General features: G+C 35.7%; 1 protein-coding gene across 4 annotated transcripts in view; it reads right to left on the minus strand.

Annotated features, from left to right (window-relative positions):
• The window catches only part of KCNQ5 (potassium voltage-gated channel subfamily Q member 5), a 581,045-nt gene that overhangs the window by 545,747 nt on the left and 18,941 nt on the right, over window positions 1–16,357 (minus strand). The window lies entirely within an intron of this gene.

A 16,357-nucleotide genomic window follows, 5' to 3' on the forward strand; every position in this document is an offset into this window, starting at 1 on the left:
ATGCAAATATTTCAGAAGTCTGGTGATCATTTACATCTTAATGTGGCCTGAGTGCATCAGATTCTGTGGACCTTCCCAAGAAAAGTGAGGTTGGAAAATTCACAAAGAATAGCAAGTGAGAATAGGTAGATTTGGGAATAACAAAGATAAACTAATGTTGCTTTATAAGCTGCATTAAATTTTCTTATAAAACTGTAACAATTACACAAGTTTGACAAATACAAAAGCAAGCTGCAACTATAACATGTCATCATTTGCAAATAAGCTATAGATTTCCAACCAAAAAGGCTTTAGTTTGAGGAAAAAATTTCTATAGTCTTGGCACATTATACAACTTTGGGTAAACTTCTGAGTGTCTCCTACGAACCACTGCAGGTGAACAAGACCCTGTTTCTTCCCTTAGGCACTTACAGTCTATAAAGCAAACTTCGAAACCTTCAGAAGTAAAATAAATAACCTCTCGTGGTCTGAGAAAGTGCACTATAATACTTAAATCTATTTCATTGAAAACGTATCTATTTGTCAACTGGGTGAATTAATCGGGATAAATTTTTAAAGAGGATGAGAAAAAATCATAAATGATTCTCTTAAATATGGAAAATTGTAACAACATTTCTAAGGCTTCTTACAATTTAAGAAATATGATTTAATTACTAGTATTTATGTAGAGGCTAAAACAAATTTGTGAAATGTAAGTGGTCTTCTCCCATACCATCATTTTAATTTTATTTTCTATCATATTTTATTTCCATTTATTTTAGTTTAGAGACAAGGTCTTGCTCTGTCATCCAGGCTGGAGTGCAGTGGTGCAATTAAAACTCACCATAACCTCAAACTCCTGGGCTCAAGCTATCCTCTTGCCTCACTGTCTTGAGTAGCTATGACTATACCACCACACCGAGCTAACGTTTTTTATTTTTGTAGAGATGGAGTCTCACTATGCTGTTGTGGCTGGTCTCAAACTCCTGGCCTCAAGTGATCCTCCTACCTTGGCCTCCCAAACTATTATTTTATTAGGTTTTAAAATATACTTTAATTGACAGGATTTGGATTATTAATAATTTCTTATGATATTGTACAGTAAAATCTTCAAGCACCTAATAACAGAGTCTAATGTATCCCAGATGCAATGGTCAATGGCAGTAATTAGGTCTAGACCAAAAGCATCAGAGCCAGAGACAAGAGGCTCTCAGTGGACATCTGATGCTTGTTATTTTATTTATTTATTTTTTTTCTCTTTTCTCAAAAAAGAAAGGCAAACCTTGGCTATTAAACATAAAAACAAAAAGAAGCATTGTTTATTGGAAATATGTCTGGAATTGTGCAGAAAATTGCAGAACTAAGCATTTTTAAATGTTTAAGCATACTTACAATTTAGTCAAAAGTACAGTTTTCTTTGTTCATGGAACAACTGCTTCAATAACTTTATCTTAATGAAAATAATATCAGAATAAGTAGATATGTGTAATCATTTTCATGTGTAAATACGGTAGATAAAAGCCAAGAATAATCTATTTATCTTTATCTTCATTTTCGACTACTGAAACATATACCAATGATCCTAAACTCTAGAAAGCATTCAATTTCTATAAAGGTGATTCTTCTAAAAATCACAATGTCTTAAAGTTGTCTTCTCCTCTAGCGCAGCACTCTCTTGACATGCCTTCAGCCTCTAGTTTTGTGTCCTTGAGGACTTCCTTCTTTTCTCCTCTCCTATCTGTAATCACTAACCAAAACTTCATGCCTAACATGTTGTTCCTCATTTCTAACTTTCCTTCAGAAAATGGACTCATGGATTTATGTATTTCCATCCTTGGTTTACTGTACTTTGATTATTGTACCAATGCACAGTATCTAGTACACAGTATTAGCCAATAGCAAATATCTCCTGGAAAACTACATGAACAACATTAACTTTCTGGTCTAATCCATGAGATGACTAGTCTGTCTTTACTACAATTACCTTCTATCACTTTAAATTAAATATACTCTAAACACAACTTGGTATCACCTCTTCATTCCCAACCCACCCTCCAACACACTCTTCCAGTTCCCTCCCCACCATCCCAGTTTCCTTCTATTCCAATTCTAACGCCATATGGTCTCAAACACAAATGACGTCGTTTCTATCTATTTCCCTTCTGTTTTATCCTATCTAAAATGTTGATCATTCCTATTATTATGTTCCTATTGTCTTATTCTGGGTTATATTTATAGCATGTGCTCAATCACAGTATCAAGTATTCATTAGGTGCTTACCATATGGTAGACACTAGGTTAAATCCTGTATGTGCTATTTTTATTGATTTTCAAAGTAACTCGATGAGAAGATGCTATGATTTATATTTAACAGATGAGAAAACAGTTTTTCAAATATTGAGTACAAAGATATGTAATTAGATATGAAACTATTTGATATCCAAGTATGCATGTTTCCATGAAAGAGTAAAATACATAATACCTTATCTTAATTTTTCCCCTAGAACAGTTTCTCTAGTAAGTATTTAAAAATAGTTGCCTTGAAAAATATTAAAATGTTACTTTACTCTAATGAGTGTCCTTAGCAAGAGAATTAACTATTTTTGTATCCACATTTAGTGACATAAATTAGTATGTAGCACACATTTTCACTGACAAAATAAGAAGCTATCTTTGCAAAAATATTAGTCAGAGATTGACATTCGTGCAGTAATTTCAAATAAATATTTTTAATAAATAGTGTAATGACCACAAATATAAAATAATGCCATTGGTAAAAATCATTAAAATACAGTAAGAATTTAAAAAGGCATTTTTTAGCCTCATCTTTTGGGTATCAACCATTATCTTCTCTCTGAATAATACTGAAAGAAAATTTATATCTATGAATAAAATTTCACAATTGGAAATGAAGAGAAAATTACATAAGCAGACACTAATGGAAAATCTATTCAAACAAAGGAGGATCTTTAAAGCCAAAACTTGAAGCACTCGGGAAAGAAAGAATCACTGAGTGTATCTAAGACAAGCACTAAATGGCATGCTTCGCTGATTCTGACAACCTGCAGGTTGGTTATGAAACACCAACACAAAGGCTTCAAGACATGGAAAATTCAGAAAATGTGGCAGCTGAAACATATTACAGTGTAATCCAAGGGAGAAGTCTCTCTTTTAAAAATAAACTAAAGCCACTCTTACGGAATAAACAAACTACAGTAAGCAATTGCTACTGTAATTCTTTTTTTTTCGTTTTTTTATTGCATTTTAGGTTTTGGGGTGCATGTGAAGAACATGCAAGACTGTTGCATAGCAGTGTGATTTGCTGCCTTCCTCCCCATCACCTGTATCTGGCATTACTAAACATAAACATAAGAGCTACCGTAATTCTTAAAATCTCTGAATACCTGTGATTGTGAATAAATCGAAGCAACTGAAACAGGGAATTCATCACAGAATGCTGTAAATAGCATTTGGGTGCACTGCTTTAAATATATATCAATATATATCAATATATTGATATAAATATATATCAATTCACATAATCCTCAGTATACTTTGGTAATATAGTTCTTCTAACCATTCTCATTTATAGGGGAAACTGGGGCCTGAAGTTTCCTTGTCTAAGATCATACTTAGAGCCCCCTGTGAGGCTGAATTGATCTCGGTCCTTTGATTAGGATTGGGTATTCTTTCTTCACTAGCACAGTACCTCTCTTCAGGGTTAAAACAGAATACAAGAATATAGCTCTCTTGACACTAACAAGTGTGCCTTCTAACTCTCCAAAGCCCCATGAGAAATCCCACTGGCCAGGGTGAGGAGAGAAATAGGCTGTGATATAGATCAGAAGTCTTAAGAATCAAGGATATTCAGGTTAGATAAGAAAGGGAACAGTACAAAGCCAGAATGACCCCCAGTTCAATCCTGCCCAATTCTAGGGAACCACCAAGTAGTTCTGGCTTTTTGTGGGAGAAGGAGAGGGGAGGGAGGAAGAGATGGGAGGAGAAAAGGTAGAGAGGGAAGGGAAACACTGGGGGAAAAGAAGAGGGAGAGAAAAATGAGAGTGGGACTCAAAGTTGGAGAGAATGATTCAGAGGAATTAATATCCCACTCTCTAAGGAAGCACATAATTAAAACTTCTTCATCTTCTGAAACATCTAACTAAAAAAGACACAGGCTAGAAAGCCTCCTTCTCTCACTTTTTTTTTTTTTTGCTTCTGCCTCAAACACTTTTAAAGTTGCCTACACATTACAGAATGTTTTGTTTGATTTCCTTTCAATGTCCCAGAGAATATTTGGAATGTTTCCTAATTTACATATGATGTGGTGTTATTTACATATAGATCCCATGAAAGATAAAAAATTTAAAGTGAGTGTAAGTGTGAGCATTGAGACAGAAGGAGGTAATTAAAAGAGATAAATGATGCTTATAAAAGCCTGCTTCTTACCCTATCCACTGTCATGAGAAAAGAAATCTGTAATTCATGAATAAAATGTAATCTGAGTTTTATATCAGCATTATAAAGATTCTTATTGAGTATAAATTTTAAAAGTGTTACTGTGTTATAAAATTTAATGGGAAATTTTTCTTTCCTTTAAAAATAAACCCAAATACCACAGACATTTCCCAAAAATTCCAGCTGTCTGCCTGCTCTCCTTGAGTTATTTTATTTTTCTTCCATTAGTAGTTTAAAGGTGTACTCTTTGATATGCAATATGATTTTAAGGAGTTTAACAGAATTAAGATTGTTCCAGTGTATTAAACTGTTTATTTTCACATAATTGAGGTATACATTGCAAAATTAGAGTGTTTTCATTGGAAAACTTTCATTGCTACTTAAAAATTGTCATCTCAGTCAAAGAATAGACTTCTAAATCAAAAGAGATTTTTGTCTAACAATTTAACAAGTATACTAGTGTATGCATGAATGTGAAATCTTGGAAGGGCCAGGCATAGAAGGAAATAAATTCTAATTTGTCATAAAGTCCAACAGTATTTCTAGTAAAAATATTTTTACAATTCTACCACACCCCATGTATTACATTTTTTCTACTATGTTGCTTTTTCCACTGAAGGAGCCATAGCCCAAGTACATTTCTTTGTAATTACAGAGTATCTATCCATCTATCCATCTGTCCATCCTTTCATTCATTCAATTCAAGTAAAGGAGTCTTCATTTTGTATCCACCAGCTGCCTGGCCCTATGTTAGGCACTAGGAAAAAGAGATGAATAAAGTACTGTTCCTACTCTTAAGGACTTCAAGGAGCAGATTCAAAGATAATCAGGTAATTATCATGTTACATTAAATATGTGAACAAATATATGAGAACAAGATTGGAAGAAGGCAGAAATCTCCCCTCATATTTTACCTCCACACAGAAGGTACAATTTATCATTCACAAAACCGTTGACAAAATATTATCTCCTGCATTTGGCCTCTGTTCCTGCTCCTTCCCTCCTGTCCTCTTAAATAGGCTTACCCTTTGCAACCTTATTCCACCCAATTTAAACATGACCTCCTCTGACCATCCTCTCCTCTGCCCATGGGATTAGTTACTGCACATTTCATTCTCATAGCATCTCTAAGTAGATGCACACTGTTTTTTTCCTGAGTGTTCTTCCTTAGGAATGAAACCACTTGAAGGCAAGGAATGTTTCTTTCATCTTTCTATCACCAGCGCTTACCATGTAAATGTGCGAGGAATGACAAAAAGGAAGAAAATAATTACAAGTAAACAACAGACTACACTAATACATTTCAGTGTGCCCTTCCATACGTATATATCCTACTGTCTTCCCCACTACTGAAAACTATTCCTTTTCTTTATTGTATAAAGGTATGCATTTAAAATATTTTCACTTTTAAATGGATTTTTCTCCAGAGGGCAAACCACACATTTACTCTTCTGGCAGAGGAAAATAGTAAAGTGTTAAGACGTCTAAGCCAGTTTGAAAATATTTTGGAATTTCTGTGTTTTTTTCCCCTCTTTTTTTGCACAGCTATATAAATGTGGACCTATTCTGAAAGTCAGCTTGAAGCGCACATTTCAAGGTATTTGAAATAATTTTCTTTTTTTCGTTTTGCATTTCATTTGACTAAGCAATTTAAAATGTGATATAACCAGAATGTGCCTATTTATATTGGTTACTTCAAAATGCATGTCTGTGAGTCACTGCTTTTATACACTTTAGCTAGTCAGCCAGTTCCAAAAAAAAAAAAACGAAAGAAAATAGGGGAAATTATTAGAATAACAATTACTAGCTGAATGACCTAATACAGATTAAATTATAAAAAAAACAACACAAGAAAAGGAAACTTAGTGTATAGCTCACATAAGTGCATTTTAAATATTACATCAAACCAATAACTATATAAACATAATTTCAGAAAAATGGAAGGTGGAGTTTAACATTATCATTAGCTGCGTAAATAATGAATAAAAATATGTAACAATCAGGAAAAACATACCACTTGCAATGAGAGACTGTTTGTATTGAATATATTTGGATGTGTCAGTCACTGCAATATTTATTCAAGGAACCAAGCTTCTGGGATTTCATTTCTGTTTGCCACCTGGTGAATAAAAATGTGTTAAGTTCATGTGGTCTGTGACCTTTTACTAAAAATGTTATTCCTTAGTCATATTCTGCATTGGTGGTCAGGGTTGAATGCCAAGAATTTGCTTGTCATCTGACTGAGTTTCCTTTTCACATGTAGTGCTTCATCTGAATTACACCATCCTAAATGATTGTACAAACTGAAGAATTTTCTATGTCCAGCAGTTTTATTCTTTAAAGAAGCATTCAAGAACCATTACAAAACAATTAAAGCAAAGGTAGATTCTGTATATTCTGGTCATTTGTGTGCCAGGACTGATGGTGGTTAGCAGAGTATGTAAATCAATGAATTTAAGAAGTCTCACTGAGTTGTACAAACTCTTTACTGGGTTCTGTAGCTCCATTTCCAGAGTTCTGTGTCTTTTCACAGAAACTGCACCACTACTTGTCTTCACTGGAAGATGTGACCAAATTTATCTAACATAATGTGTCTATACATGAACTTCTTAACTAAGGTTCTTAAACCCCTTGGCTTATAAACTTCTAAAAATGTATGTAATCATGTGTATATGTGTACATACATGTGCATGTTTGTTTAAGGACATGGTTCACAGGTTTTTAGAATACATAGAGATTCTGAAAGAGGCTGTGATCTAAAAATGTTTAGAACCTTAGCTTTGCATCAACAGTATTGGCCAGGTACTGCTGACATATTTGCCATCAGTGTTCTTAGAATCCCTCTGCTGCTGTTCATAGATGCCCAGCTGCACACCTGTGAGCAGGACAAAGCCTGTGCTCAAACACAGCCATTTCCAGGCTTCATGCATTCGTTTGGTTGCATAAGGTGATACCTTGACTCTATCAAAACCTAATTTCACTTAGTTGAGTAATATGATTAAGCACACAGTAAAACTGGGGATCTCTGAACTAAAGCTGGGTCCTGACCCTTATCATCCAGTTGGGTAGATTAACTGAACGTAACCACCCTGAGTATAAACAACCACATGTCCCTTCTTTGGGATGTGTCTCCATGTAAACACACTTAGGCGTTTCTTTTGCTCTTCTGAGATATTGCAAACAAAAGACTTCTGAGAATAAAAAAAAGAATGTCTAGGTATTAATCTCCCATTTTGCTATATTTCCACGAGCTTAGGTCTTAGAAAAATTAAAATATTCACACACAGTAGAAACTCCTGCATATGCCTCCTTAATACCATTTTCCTTTTTCCCCCTCCAGATTTAAATGCTATCCTTGTATCTGTCAAGTCTAAACATGAAATAAATATTTATACAATACATGTACGCTGGTCTAAGTAATATAAAAGTATTGATTTCCATGTTGTATAATTTGTCTCACACTATAAAAATGTTTTTGCGCCTTTATTTTTGGCTCAACATTAGGCTTGAGATGTATCAACATAGATTCATGTAGCTCTAATTCATTCCTTTCAATGACTGTATGGTATTTTACTACATATTGACACTGCCAGTTCTTCATTATTATCCTTATGGACATTTTCATTTTCTTCTAATACCAATAATATTGCATTCTAGGTATATCTCTTGTGCCCACTGCACAATGTCCCATGATGGCTTCCCTGGTCTTAATGGCAAGCAGCAATCCTCAGTTCTTGTGCAGAGCGCTACTGTTCTTCCAACGTCAAAGGCTCAGCCCCATCCATCTCAATAGCCATGATGCATGGCCTTATGTTTTAGTACATAATGTGTCTGCTATAAATAATATTCAATTTAATTACCATAGGTTTCTCTGGTGGTAGTCATCAGTGTATCTGTCTCAACTTTCATACAAGATTGTGTATGTTCCCTGGGAGTGGAAATACAAAAATTTGAGTCTCCTCTCTCATATATTCCTATGTTTTGTTACATACATGCTCTAATCTATCAAGCTGTCTTGTACTTCTTTATACTTGACAGGTTTTCAGCACATACTGAGTGGCTGAACAAATGAAATAAAGGGGAAATCTTATTTAATTTCCTGATGTGTGAGATATCTTAACAACAGTCCATTATAGTCAACATTACATTCTACTGTATCAAGTGACTTCTCTACCCAAATTAGCTTATTCATGCTTATTGTCAATACTGAGATCTAATGGGGGAGTCATTCCCATAGGAACTTAGCAATAAGAGAAATAAATCTACCTCATTATGACCCAATACATAATGGTCTGATTTAGTCGCCGTCTTTTCATTGCAAAAAAAGCTCCGTGCTGTCCATAGATGGGGGTCCTGGAAGGTCGGGGGCATTATGTACCTGTCTGTGAACTGAACATCTGTCAGAAACCCAGGGACCTTGAGGAACAAGCTAACCTCTGCTTCAGGGCCATATGCCAGATGATCAGTCTCTCTGCCTCTCTCTCTCTCTCTCTCTCTCTCGATTTATCTATCTATCTTATGGCATCTCTGTTTGTTTTCTGGGTCTACTGTACATCCTTCCATCTCCTGACCAGTTTCATCATCTTAATACATGGTTTCTTCTTGCTCACAACTCCACCTTGCACTCTCCCTCTCTTACCATGACTCTGACTCCAACTAATGGCATTCTTTGAATTCAAACCTACGGATGATTGACTCACCATGTCCATTTTTCATTCCATTTCTATGTAAGTCACCTGCCTACACAGCAAGGACACGTAAGAGAAAGCACAGTTTTCTTGCCTAGGCCAGATAGTAAACATTTTCAGCTTTTTGGGCCATAGATCACTGTTGTAACTACTCAACTGTGCTGTTGTAATGTGAGAATACTCACAGATGTTAATAAATATATGTGCATAATGGTCTTTCAATAAAACTTTATTTATAATGGACCCCAGATTTATAACAATTGATTCGAGTCTGTTCTGTGCCCATGTTTACCAAGCACCTCCCAATGATGGGTTAGTGTTGCATATGGCTCTCCCTACAGGAAATGGATAGGATAGTTATGTGAATTTGAGGATTCTAAATCATTTGAGAGTTTTATAGCATTAGTAAGCAAGAGTAACTCCTTGAAATGTGACTAAAGTGTACAAATCATGATGATTTACACCTCAGCGTTCATATACATGCCTGAATGGTGATTTGTAAATGAGATCATGTACCTCGGCTGAGCACTTGCCTTGGGCAGTAGTACCACCCTGCCGTGTACACTCCTGGGGCAAATGACATTAAACCAATCACAGTGAAATGGATCCCAGGCTAGAAGACACCCTTAAACTCAAGCAAGGCTGGATTGGCAGAACATCTATCAATCATATACATGGTTTAATTAGAAAAGGTCCCTTTAGTTTTACTGAAGGCTTCTGTCTACCCATGCAACAGTAAACTATGTAGACCAATAGATAACCATATGCTTTTCCCCAAAATCCATGTGGTTTTTCAGACATAAGATCAGCAATAACTACAATCTGTTCCACTTGTGGATAACTGTCATATTTGGTAAGGAAAATAAATGTATAAGAAATTTTAGTATTTTTATTTTTAGAGGTCCATACATTTACAACATTTATTTTTAAAATAAACTCATTTGTTGCTAAAGTTATTCTTTATAAGCCTGTTGACTTTTTTTTTAATCAAATGGAGATGTATTTTTTCACAGTTTCATTATATATGTGTATATGCATATAAACATATTTAAAAGTCAATATTTGAGAAGATGTAATATGATGGACAGGATCCTACTGTCAGAAACCCAATTATATATAAATCTGAATTATTACAGATTAACAATGAACATAGGGTGATAGTCCATGGGAGACCATTAATATGACTGTATTCCATCTATAATTGGGCATGCCTTATACATTGTTTTATTGATCTACTGTCAGCTTAGCTTCAGCTTGCTTTTAACTAGGGGCACAGTAGATCATATGAAGTACCTGGAGGGAAGTGGAAATTTCTACATCAATTAAGGAAAAAATGCCTTTCAGGGAGGTAAGAAGTTACATTTTCTTCAGGCTTTTCTTTCATTAAAGGACTCATCATGAAATATGCAAAGAAAGAAACACAAAAATTGAAACCTTTCCCAATCTTCTAAAGTTACAGGTTAAAAATAGCAAGATTTCAAACTCATTCAAGAGGCCAAGCATGGTAAGCACAAACCATAACCAAATGCTATTGTGTCTGGACATCCTGGGGAAGGAGAGACTCAAGAACTCTGAGTGGGCCCAGTGCAAAGCCAGCAAGGACCAGACCCAGAGACTCACTACCTCTTCCCTTCCTTCTTTCTATGAGGGAGACGCAGGTAGACCAAAAACAGGAATTCAGCCTGAAGAGAATTTCCACACCATATGTCATATATTGATTTAATACTTATTGTTGTATTATTAATATCATTCATTTCCTACTTATTAAACTTTCATTCTGGCAACCTACAGTAAGAATGTAAGTAAGAGTATTTGGTGGGTTTTTTTTGTTTGTTTATGTATATGTGTGTTTTTCTTCCTTGAGACAGAGTCTTGCTCTGTCACAAAGGCTGGAATACAGTGACATGGTCATAGTTTACTCCAGTCGCAAACTTCTGAGCTCAAATGATCCTCCTGCCCTAGCCTCCCAAGTAGGTAGGATGCATCACCATACCTAGCTATGTTTTAAACTTTTTGTTTTTGTTTTTACAGACAAGGTCTCGCTATGTAACCCAGACTGATCTTGAACTCCAGGCTTCAATACAGTCCACCTACCTCAGCGTCTCACAGTGCTGGGATTACTGGCATGAGCCACTGTGCATGACCCCTAAGTAAGAGTATTTGGCAGACAAAAAGTACCCAAAGTCTAGGCCTTCCCAGCATGCTGGGATATGGGGTAATCTTGTGTGAAACAAATTATCCTGAGAACTCATGTTCTAAGTGTCATGATACTTAGCATTTGTAAAATACTCTTAGTTTAAAAAATTATATAGACCGACTTTTCCAAGAGCCTGATTCAGTGACTATTCATTATGATCAATTTGGGTCAAATAAAACCTCGTCCCTAGAGTTCTTCAGGAAATGCACTGGCTTGCTGAGAGAATGGTGACGATAGTGATGGTGGCAGAAAAGAAGGGGACAGAATAAGAAGGACTATGGTAGCCAGGTGTGGTGGTGCACACCTGTAGTCCCAGCTACTGAGAAGCTGAGACAGGGGAATCACTTCAACCTGGGAGGTGGAGGTTGCAGTGAGCCAGATCACCACTGCACTCCAGCCTGGGCATCAGAGCAAGACTGCGCTCAAAAAAAAAAAAAAAAAAAAAAAAAAGAAGGACTATGGTAAAAAAAAAAAAAAAGTCATATATGGCAAAAAGGGTTACAATAAAAGGGGCATCTTGTCTCATTCCTGCCCCACAGTCCTGTTTGCCAAAGATAACTTTCATCGAGTAGTTTAATCCTTCCAGAAACTTTCCATTTATATACATGCACACATGATGTCTATGTATTGCTGGTCCTCATTATTTGTGGATTTCATATTTGATTATTTGTCTACTCAAAATTGGTTTGTAACCTACAGCACCTTTGAGGTCATTTGCAGACATGTGCAGACCAGCCAAAAATTTGAGTCTCCTCTCTCATATATTCCCAGCTAACACTGAACCAGGCTGAAGGGTGATCTAGTGTTCCTAGGCAAAGGGAGGCTATGATATGCCTTATGGAGAAAATGTGTTTAAGATAAACGACATTCTGTTATGAGTTACAGATTGTGAGTTTATTAATGAATCAACAATATATATTAAATAATGTGTATTTAAACAGAAACAAACAAAAAACAAGGTTATGTATTGATCCGTTGATGAAATGTTATGACCAAAGGCACATAAGACCTAACTCTGTATTTCCACTAGGAGCAATGAGTCAGTATTTGCTAATTCAGTATTTGCAGTGACCTTATGGAACAGAATGAGAACAACCTACTAAGTGAATATTTTTTAATTTACAAAGTGGATACCTGTATGCACTATATAGACTGGTTTATACCTTGGTTTTTTTTTTGCATTTTAGAAATCATGCTATACCATATCATGCATATCTACCGTATTCTTTTCAAAGGATGCAGTTTTCCCTCGGACAGTTTGCCATCACTGATTTAACTATACGCTAATAACAGTTTTATGTTTTTTCTACACTTTGAAAATGACTAAACAATGTTTCAGGGAACATTCTTATGCTTACATCTTTGCAATCTAAACAACAGTTTAAAGAAATTAAAGAAAATTCTGGTTTCTGTGACAAATACATAACAGCTGTGGCTGTCTCTAGGCGCCACCAAAAAGTTTAACAGATTGATAGGTTTGAGTATCCCTTATCTGAAATGCTTGTGACCACAAGTGTTTTGACCTCCAGGTTTTTTTAAAAAGTTTGAAATATTTGCACATATTTACTGGTTGAGCATCCCTAATCCAAAATCCAAAATCTGAAATGCCTCAATGAGCATTTCCTTTGAGAATCATGCCAGCACTCAAAAAGCTATGTATTTTGGGTTATTTTGGATTTCAGATTTTTGGATTAAGAATACTCAATCTTTACTACATAAGATGCAGACTTGGTCTGTGAATTTAATGTAGCTGACCAGTAGCACCACACTGAGGATGTTTAGCACACATCAAATAATTAGACTTTCTTTGGTATGTAAAGTCACGGTTAAATAACTGCAGGGTTCCTTTATCTGAGGATCAATGGAAAAAGCTGTGTTTGTGTACAAATCTCCATGACCAAAGGAGGCCTTTTTTTAAATACCTTTAAGTTCAGGGGTAGTCTGCAGTTTTGTTATATAGGTAAACTCGTGTCACAGGGGTTTGTTGTACAGATTTATTTTGTTACCCAGGTGCTAAGCCTAGTACCCAATAGTTATTTTTTCTGTTCCTCTCCCTCCTCCCAACCTCCATTCTCAAATAGGCCCCAGTGTCTGTTGTTCCCTTCTTTGCATCCATGTGTTCTCATCATTTGACTCCCACTTATAAGTAAAAAGATGCAGTGTTTGGTTTTCTGTTCTTGTGTTAGTTTGCTAAGAATGATGGTCTCCAGCACCAGTCTTGTTCCTGCAAAGGATACAATCTCATTCTTTTTTATGGCTGTGTAGAATTCCATAGTATATATGTACCACATTTTCTTTATCCTCTCTACCACTGATGGGCATTTAGTTTGACTACAATGAATATGTGTGCATGTGTCATTATGGTAGAACCATTTCTATTCCTTTGGGTACATATCCAGTAATGGGATTTCTGGGTTTAATGGCAGTTCTGTGTTTAGCTCTTTGAAGAATCATCACACTGCTTTCCACAATGATTGCATTAATTTACACTCACATGAAGAGTACCCTTTTCTCCACAATCTTGCCAGCATCTGCTATTTTTTGATGTTTTAACAATAGACGGTTACAACAATAGACACTGTAACCCTTTTGCCCACATTCCGACTGGTGTGAGATGGTATCTCATTGTGGTTTTGATTTACATTTCTCTAATGATCAGTGACAGTGAGCATTTTTTTCATATGCTTGTTGGCGACATGTATGTGTTCTTTTGAAAAGTGTCTGTTTGCTGGACTTAATACCTGGGTGATGGGTTGATCTGTGTTAGCAAACCACTGTGGCACACATTTACCTATGTATCAACCCTGCACATTCTGCACATGTACTCTAGAACTGAAAAGTTGATAAAAGTAAATAAGAATAAAAAATGAAAAATTTCTGTTCATGTCTCTTGCTCATTTTTTAAATAAACAAAACAAAATTTGTAGTGGGCAAAGGAAACGATTGCTTGTTTTTTACTTGCAGAATGTTTGGATTTTACTTGTAAATTTGGGAGGCCTTTTTAACATGCTCTTTATCTAGTAGGGCAAGTGATACCTAATCCTCTTCCCTAAGGTAAAAAGTGATAACCATGTATAATAACAAGGGGAGTTGAGCCTCTACTGCCTTACATCCCCATTTCCCTCCCAAGACTGTGTTTGGGTGATGAATGAAGTAGCTGTGAATCAGGATCATCAGTGTGGAGGTTAAGACAACTGAGAGAGAAGATTGTGTAGGTATTTAAAAATTGGGGGGTAATAGGTCATAGAGAATTGTTCATAAAAATAAATGAGAATCCTTCATTTTCTCCAGTCAATTCTGTCTCAAAAGTGTCTTAGATAAAAAGGAAATTCCTGAAGAAGCACATACAATACACTTCAACCTCTCTCAGTGCACGCACATGACCCAGGCAGAGAATGGTCAATTATAGGCCAATAACTTTAAATATCAAAATTCTTTTCTCTCTCTAAATTTACCTTTCTAATGATAATATTAACAATAAAAAAGCATATTAACGTAGACAAAGAAATACCAGGAGGGAGAAACCAAATCAAGTTAATTTTAACCATTTTAAAAAATCTTTTCCCCCACCCTCTCTCAAACACACACACACACACACACACACACACACACACACACACACATTAGTGTGCTTGCAAAGCTGAAGATATGCCTCACTTCTCAAGCAGGGCAGGATTTTCAAGAGTTAGGGTCAAATCCGGCTGCTACTACTTACATCTGTCTTGGTTCACGCTCTTTGGGGCATATAAACAGAGTGCTAGGCCTGTTTAACATGGCAGATTTAAAAACTGTACAGATGTTTGTGCTTATTTGAATGTCTGCATGAATACATTTGCCTTGCCCTAATGAATTTACCAAGTGTGATGAAATTGTGTGTGTGTGTGTGTGTGTGTGTGTGTGACGATGATGATTTTGGATTCCTTGTGTAACATCTATACATACTCTTTCCCACTTTCACTGGTTTGATTTCAGGAAATATTTCTCATGTTTTCCTATCTGGAAAGAAACCACAGCACACAACTGAATGGGCTAAATACTAATTTGTTTCTTACTTGATCTATTCAGTTATTAGATCCTTTAAAGAGCAAGTCAATGTATGATTTAACTCCAAGAGAAACATCTTCAGAATTTAACTTCCTTAGCAGAAAGAAAAGTCATAGAAACTACTATCTTTTGCTGGCTATTAGGAGTTTCTAAAAGGTTTTCTGTTAGAACTACAATGCTTATTAATATAATATTCTTCATGAAATAGTTCCACAAACAGTATTTACAATGAATGTCAATATTCATTTACTAAGAATTATAGAGTACCTTCGGTAGAGGAAGGTAAGTAAGGCAGGTCACAGATCTACAACTGAAGTCATTTCTATACAGGACTGACCACCAATGCTGGCTCCAATAGTACTTGATCCTGAGGAAACTAAACATTTTTTGCAGGCTGTTTTCCCATCTTAAAAAGACAGCACTAGTCAGTCACCAAAGATCCTTCCAGTTCTATAATCCTATTACTTAAATGTATCAAAACAGCAGTTCCTGCTTTAATAATGTGCTTTTATCTACACACTCAAAAATAAAGAGATTATAAAATATGGCTTAATTTCTCAAGAAAAATCCTTTTGTCCGAGCTCAGAGAACTTGTACATACAGCAGGAAATATCTGGTTCTATGATCTTGGTACCAAATACAATGCTGTTGTTAAATGAGTGTTATGCTAATTCAGGTATTCACATATTTATTCATTGAACACATGTATTTTTACAGGTGTCTATTATCATAGCATTTCCTCCTCTGAAGAGACTACAGACTATATTTGGTTAGGAAGTATAAAAATTACCATTTATTTTGCACTAGCAATTATATAAGGAGCTTTAACACTTTGTCTTCTTATTTCCACATTTATCAGATGGTTGGTGCTTACAGGGGTTTACGATTTGCCCAAGGTCAAGGTCACACATGTTCAGTGTGCGTGACTTTTGGAAAATTTCTCATTCCCTTTATCTTGGCTACAAAGTTGCCAGCCTTGGGTTAGGGCTCCATC

Source organism: Saimiri boliviensis, chromosome 4, assembly GCF_048565385.1.
Source record: "Saimiri boliviensis isolate mSaiBol1 chromosome 4, mSaiBol1.pri, whole genome shotgun sequence".
Taxonomy (NCBI): domain Eukaryota; kingdom Metazoa; phylum Chordata; class Mammalia; order Primates; family Cebidae; genus Saimiri; species Saimiri boliviensis.